The sequence below is a fragment of the Dasypus novemcinctus genome, chromosome 23 (assembly GCF_030445035.2).
Source record: "Dasypus novemcinctus isolate mDasNov1 chromosome 23, mDasNov1.1.hap2, whole genome shotgun sequence".
Classification (NCBI taxonomy): domain Eukaryota; kingdom Metazoa; phylum Chordata; class Mammalia; order Cingulata; family Dasypodidae; genus Dasypus; species Dasypus novemcinctus.
Genome location: NC_080695.1, coordinates 24,561,736 through 24,568,714, shown reverse-complemented (window position 1 = coordinate 24,568,714; position 6,979 = coordinate 24,561,736). Strand labels below are relative to the sequence as shown.

Below are 6,979 nucleotides of genomic sequence, written 5' to 3'. Positions count from 1 at the left end.
TTCTCCTGATTTCTGAAAGAATTCTTCTGAGTGGCAGAATTTTGGAGAGGGTCATCCAGCAGCCATCTTGGGGTTATTGATGTCCATGTGAACTTCTTGTCAGGTTCCAGAGCCATCTATTGATTCCCTATCTTACTAGCCAGCTTCACTATATCTGGTTGCTCACAGCTGAGCTCCAAGAGACAGTAGTTTTGGAAGGAGAAGGCAGAACCTCCTCAGAGATCAGCAGCCATCTTGCTTTACCACGTGGCAATAATGCCAGATCAACAGGAGCTGACTTTGGTGAGAAAGCCTCTCTGCCGATGCCTTAAATGGGCATTACATGGCCTTGGAACTGTAAGTTTTTACCCCAAATAAATCCCTGTTATAAAAGCCAACAGATTTCTGGTACTTTGCATCAACATTCCTTGGGCAAACTAAAACAAGGGGCTATTTGGTAGAGAAAGACAAATTATAGTTGATCATACATTAAAATTTGAATGTTTTTTGTATCTACTAGGTACAAATAGGTACTTGCTTTACAGCAAAACTTCTGATGAGGGCTCAGGTAGCGGGGGTGGGGAGTGCAGCAGGGACTGGGGCAGTGTGGGAGACTGCTTAAGGATCATCTCCCCACAGAGCAAACCTGCCCTCCAGGGCAAAGCTGCCCAATGGCCACCCTCTCTCCCAGAATTCCCCCCTTCAGTGACAGATTCCCCAAATGGACACAGCAGCTCCAGCCAAAAAAGGGGACCTGTATTTCTTACTGCAGTGGTCCCTCTAGATCTTGGCCAAATGGACCTGAACCATCAGCACCCAGGACTCCCCAGTCCCTGATTCCATGGCCTTCCTGCCTTGTCCACATCCCTACTCTCCAGGACCCTCCCAGATCCCCACCCGGGCCCCTCACTCCCTCTCCCCATGCCCCACCTGCTCCCTCCATCCCCCCTTTGCTCCCCATTGCTGCTTCTCTCTGCCTGGCTCTGTCTCCCTGCTTCCCTGTCTCTTTCTCTCCCACCTCCCTCTCTCTCTTCCCCCCAATTTCTTTGCCGTTGTTTCTCACAACTCTAGCTGTTCCTCTATATTTCTGTCTCTTTCTGATTCTCCCTACTGCTTGCTCTGGATCCTTCTCCTGAATTGTCATGACCTCTTCATCTCTGCCTCCATTCCTCTCCTTTTCCTCTGTCTTTTTTTAAAATTACTGTAATAGATAGTTAATACATATTCTTTTTCTTAAAGATTTATTTTTTAAATTATTTATCTCCCCTTCCCCCCACGCCCATCTGTCTTCTCTGTGTCCATTTGCTGTGTGTTCTTCTGCGACCACTTCTCTCTCTGTTCAGCTCTGGATCTCTGCTTGTGTGTGTGCTGCGCGTGTCTCCTTTCCTCTGTCCCAAGCTATTCCTTCTCTTTGGCTCTCTCTGTCTCTTCCCAGCTCTCTCCTTGACTCTCTCTGGTGTTCTCTCACCCTTCCTTCCTTTTTCTTTCCCCCTTTGGTACCTCTTTGTTTCTTTCTCCCTCATCTCAATATCCATGGATTTTTCTTCTCCATCTTTGTCTCTCTCTGCCTCTCCCTGGCTCACTCCCTAAGGCCCTCTGCTCCTGCCCAGTCCAGAAGTGAGGGGCACCATGTATCCCAGCCCTTGGCCAAGGCCCTGCTCACGGCAGAGGCAGCTCCAGATGTCTGCTCCTGCCTAGTTGAGGACCCCCTGCTGTTGGCAGCCTCTCCTGGAGCAGCCTATGCATATCCAGGCCTAGACGCCTTGGTGTCTCACCTGGGAACCCAGGTTGCTGGCAAATGGGACCTCCCACAACTGGCAGGAGGGAAGGCCCTGTGGGTTCCTAGGGCTGCTGGGACAGAATGCAATGGATCATAGTACTTGGAGGGGAGCCAGACTTTTCCGCCCAGCTCACTCCCCATGGGAGGGGGTCACCACCACTGACTTTTGCTCTGTCCATCCCTGAAAAAGGAAACTGTAGGCAGATTGTGGGAGCTTGTGGGACTTGACAAGAAAACTCTGCTTCCAGCTCAGCTTCTGTCAGAGCCCCTCTGAACTGCTGCTACAGGGGGCAGCTGGCACAGCGCTGCAGGGCACTAACAAGGGCCTGGACCACAGCGGTGTCTCCTCACTGGTTTCTTTTGGTCACTTCTGGCCCCTCACACATTCCCCATCACAGAAATTGGCCCTCCACAGAGTCAAATACCTGTCTGTCTTATCATCTGGCACACTGTAACTGGCGGGCAGTGGGGCTCAGTGACTATTGACTGAAAGAGTTCACACCACCACCTCCCAGAGCAGGACAGGGATGTTTCCTCCACTCAGGAAGCATCCCTGGGGCCCTCCCAGCCAGTAATGCCCCAGAGGGGAACCTTGCTTCTGTGTCATCACCTTGCTGTGGGCTTTTTTCCTAGTAAGGAAATGTTAACCCCCCTTGGGGGTGCAGTGCCTGGGGGGTGGTTGTTAGTCCTCCAGGAAGCAGACACTGGACAGGGGGTAGAATAATAGCAAGAGGTTTATTGGGAAAACACCTAGGAGATGAAGGAGGGCGAAAGCAGGATGGGGCAGGGAAAGCTTTCAGAACTTAAGGCAGCTCTGACACCTTTTCTAACTTTCTAACGGCCTCAGCCTGCTGACCACTGCTGAGGGTCCTCTTCAAGGGTCAATATAATTGTCCTGTAAGGCAAAAGGGCCCTGGTTATTTCAATCTGATCTCATTTTTCCTTCATACATTTTGTCTTCTGCACTATGACTGCAGCCCCTGGATGAATACTTCAGTGTGTTCTGCAGCTGTGGGTCTATGTGCAATGCAACAACCTTGACCACATCTCAGATGGAGGCTCAGAATTTCACTGTGTGCACATTCTCTTTTTTTATCTGGTAGGGTTTGAATTTTAATATAAAACAGACTCAAGGAAATGGGGATTGCGAGTCTCTGGGCCCAGACTCTGTCTAGCCATAGGTTAGTGTAAAGTAATGTAATGTAATGAAGGCTGTGTGCAAATGTTTTCATTTCAAGTACGAGAAGGGTGAAGGTCCAACATGGGCCAGATATTCTGGAAGATGCTCTCTTCATGTACTTTATCTTCTCATCTGTAAAACTGGCCTTGTTATCCCTGTCTCAAACATGACAAAATCGAGGCTCAGAATAGACCCCCCGGGAGGGTTGGTATTAGGAGCTGAGGCACAGGAGCACAGGCAAAGACTCAGGCTCCAGCATGGTATGTTTGTGGATGTGAACTGTGAGTTGGGTGGGATCCCAGACGCTGCAGGGGACATGGTGATGGAGGTTCAACTGGGGGCTGTGAATGCCCCACGGACAGTCTCGCTCATTCTGGAGGCCCACACAGTGCTCCTGTGAACCAGGTCTAGCCTTCACTTTGTTTCATTGGGGTGTAGGAGAGTCAGGCAATCATAATTTCCTGATACAACCAAATTAAATTTCCCACCCCCTACCTGGGATTCTGTCATGCAGATCCAGAACCTTCATAATTCCAAAGGAAAAATATCATCTACATTTCAAATTATGGAGTAGGACATTATGGCAACAAGGACATTTTGATCAAGGTCATTCCCTCTTGTGCTATCTCAACACCCTTGCTAGCAGCTCTGCCTGGACCTCACATTTGCTGTCAAACTGCAGGCTTAAGGTGCTGCCCCAACAGGAATGACCTTCCACGTTCATCTATTTGAATGTAAATAAAACATCCTTTTCGCGCCAGTTTAACTCTTCCTCCTCTTCAAAATCCTCCTGATTATTTTAGAGGCCCTTCCCATCTCCCTCTTTTGCACTCCAGGGCCCTCCACTGGTGCTTCCATTATGGGCAATCACGTGTTCTGTGCCATGCCATGGCAGTGCCACTCTCCTGTGGGGTATCTTAGGCTCTTAGAGTTAGGGGTGTCTTAGCCCTGAGAGAGCCGGGCACAGGCTGTGGCTCTGAACACAGTGGCAGAACTGATATTTCTGGCTGTCTATAATCAACCTTCTTCTTTGTCTCCAAGGGACAGCTCCTGTGGGGAGATGATGCAGCCCATCATGTGTCCTAACCGCTTGAGGAGGGTTACAATGTCCTCAGCCAGGGTGTCCCTTGCATTGGAAAACCGAAGTAGCAACTGTGACCTTTGCTGTAAAGAATTCATACTGTTCAAATCCTCTTACCGAATGGTGGAGGGTATGCTGGTGGGGGAGGTCCTCCGAGAGGCCCCCAGGATGGAGGAGGTGGCTGGCATCTCAACACTGGTGGTGGGGGACGTCCCATGGGGTAGTACATGGAGGGTGGTCCTGGGAAAGGAGGGGGCCCCCTTGCAGCCATATTAACCTGCAGAGGAGAAGGATGTGAAGGTTGGAGATACTCTCACGTGACAGATGAAACACTGATAGCAACAGAAGCTGAAACCCAGTGAAGCAGGTCAGCGCCTGGCACCTTCCCCTCGGCCAGGTTTCCAGAGGGCATCAGTGCCGGGAAACTGGACCCCCCTCATTCATCCCATGGACAGCTTAGAGGCAGGGGCTTTTGGGTGCCAGGGGAGAGAGGGACCTGTCCCAAAACATTAGCAGAGGTCATTCAAAACTAAGGAAAAAGCAGAATCCAGGCAGACACGTGTCTATTTCCAGGGTCCTTCAGCAACACCACAGAAGCTCACTCTTTGCATGTTGGAAACAGAAGGAATGAGAGGGGATGAGAGGTCCATTCTCTTCGCAAGGAATGGAAGCTACTCTTCAGATCCTTCCACAGGCCTCTCCCATCTCCCCTCCGATTCTAGAACTCTTGCTCTAATAATGATTGAAATGACAGATGATCAACTCTGTGATTATACCAAATAACATTGACTGTACACTTTGGTTGGGTTTATGCTTTATTAATATGTATCAATAAAATTGATTTGTTTTTAAAAAAAAAGTTAAACCTGACCATCCTGCTCTAAATGAAAGGGAAGAGGGTCTCCGAGAGGCAGAGGCAGAGCTGTGTCAACGCCCGGTCTGTCTGCCGGCCTCTGCTCACCGCCTCTGCCTGCCCCCCTGGCAGAGGGGTCTTCTCTCTCCGGAGCAGCTGCCCAGGGCCACAGAGCCCTCTGGGGAGGTCATATTCCTGGAGTCCTGCAGGGGACCTGGGACAGTGTTTTCAGACAGAAACATTACCCATGAAAGTTAGAGCTGCTCAGCTATAATATTTATCTAAAGTCACAGGGAATCCTGTGTGTTAAGTACATTATGAGATGCAGATGCATTTCATCCTATGGAAAAGTGAGGTGGGAAGTCCCCATAACAGAACTAACTGTACTTTGACTTCAAGGCTGACAAAGCTTGTGAGGCACGTTCAGAGGAATGACCAGCTCTACCAGCTGCACAGGCCACACGAGAACCCCCCACCATGTGAACGTGCCAGAAGGCCTTTGCTGGCAAAGCGCCCTCCAGGTCATGGCTGCCTTTCACGTCTCACTATTTCACTCCTACTCGACATTTCTACCAATTATGTAATGTGTGATAATTCAGATAATTTTTACCAAGGGTGTAAGTGGAGGGATTCTGCAATAGTACATTTCCAAACACAGATGGGGCAATGATAAATTATGGAATTTCAATGGACTCCCTGTGTCTAAGTGCACTCAAAATTGCCTGAAGCATACAATGTAAGAGGGAAGGGGGACTTTTCATGTTTTCTCAGTAATGAGGATGACAGCACAGGTTCTAAACAGGTAATCAGCTAATCTAAGATGAGAGAAGGTATAAATAACAACAAAAACACATTTCAGGGGGAGCACGTATGGTTCAGTGGCTGAGCACCACCTTCTCATGTATGAGGTCCCAGATTCAATTCCTGCGACCTCCTTAAAATGAAAAAAAGCACATTTCAGTAATCCAGTGATAAAATTAAATAAAGCCCTGGGGCCCCTGGGGCCCCTGAGAACCAAAAGACTTGTGCTCTCCTGCCTCTTTGAATTCCCTTGAGCTTCCTCTTAATATCTTTTGAAACAGGAAATCCCTACTAAGCTAACTAACCTAGATAGCCAACCAAGCTCCTAGTTCCCTTTATTTGGCCCAATACAAAACAAAGCCCATCTGCTCCAAACCAGCCTGTAGAGGAAGGCAAACCCTCATCCAATCAATAGGAACCAAGTAAGTTTCCTTTTTACATCTATTAAAATCATGTGTTATCCCTAGAAACCCGATACTACCTCCATTCTTGGAAGTGATGTGGCTTCTTTTGCTGTATCAAAACTTTGTGGTGTCCCTAAGACAATTCTGTAGGCTGCAAACTCCATGTAGAATTGTCTTTGGACACCAGCAAGTCAAGGAGCTCCATAACAAATCTAAAACTGCCCTGTGGTGGTCGTGAGCTAAGTACCCCCAGGAAAGACACGTTCTTAAACTTAATCCAACTCTGTGGGTGTGAACCCATTGTAAGTAGGACCTTTGGATATGGTTATTTCAGTTAAGGGGTGGCCCACCTCAGAGAGGATGGGTCTCAATCCTATTACTGGAGTCCTATATATAAAATAGAATGAAATTCAGACAGACAGAAAGACACAAAGGAGTGGCCAGAAGCTGAAGTCAACAGAACTAGGAAGAGATGACTTAAGAGGTCTGGAGAGGCAGTCTCATGCATTGCCATGTGACAGAAAAGCCAAGACGAAGGATGTCTCTGGGAAGTAAGCACCACCTTGATGACACCTTCATTTGGACTTGTAGCCTCAAAACCAGGAGCCAATGAATTCCCATTGCTGAAGTCAGTCTATTCCAGGTATTCAATTCACTTTGGCAACCAGAAAACTAAAGCATGGACCAGGAAAAGTAAAGTAGTGGAGAGAAGGGTCTTTCTCCTCCTCTTCCTCCCAGAAAGAGCAGCATACACACCCTGCAGCCTCAGCCCTAAGGACTTACAGCTTCTCCAGGTGCTGCCAAAGGTGGTCTGCTGGGACTGGCGCTGCCCTCAGGCCTCGGCAGAGGAGTTTGCTATTTGAAAAGGAAATGAGACAGCAGAGGGATCAGTAACCACACC

General features: G+C 48.6%; 2 long non-coding RNA genes across 3 annotated transcripts in view; one reads left to right on the top strand and one right to left on the bottom strand.

Annotated features, from left to right (window-relative positions):
• Positions 1–4,868, top strand: part of LOC105744673 (uncharacterized) — a 50,376-nt gene extending 45,508 nt beyond the window's left edge. For both annotated transcript variants that reach the window (XR_009182946.2, XR_009182945.2), the window contains one exon: positions 4,594–4,868. This is a non-coding gene — a long non-coding RNA (uncharacterized lncRNA). The remainder of the gene's footprint in view (positions 1–4,593) is intronic.
• On the bottom strand, positions 2,476–6,935 carry LOC131275486 (uncharacterized). The gene is made up of 3 exons (XR_009182951.1): positions 6,862–6,935; positions 4,138–4,297; positions 2,476–2,654 (listed from the first exon to the last, which is right to left on the bottom strand). It is a non-coding gene; the product is annotated as an uncharacterized lncRNA (long non-coding RNA).
• Positions 6,936–6,979: the final 44 nt, after the last annotated feature.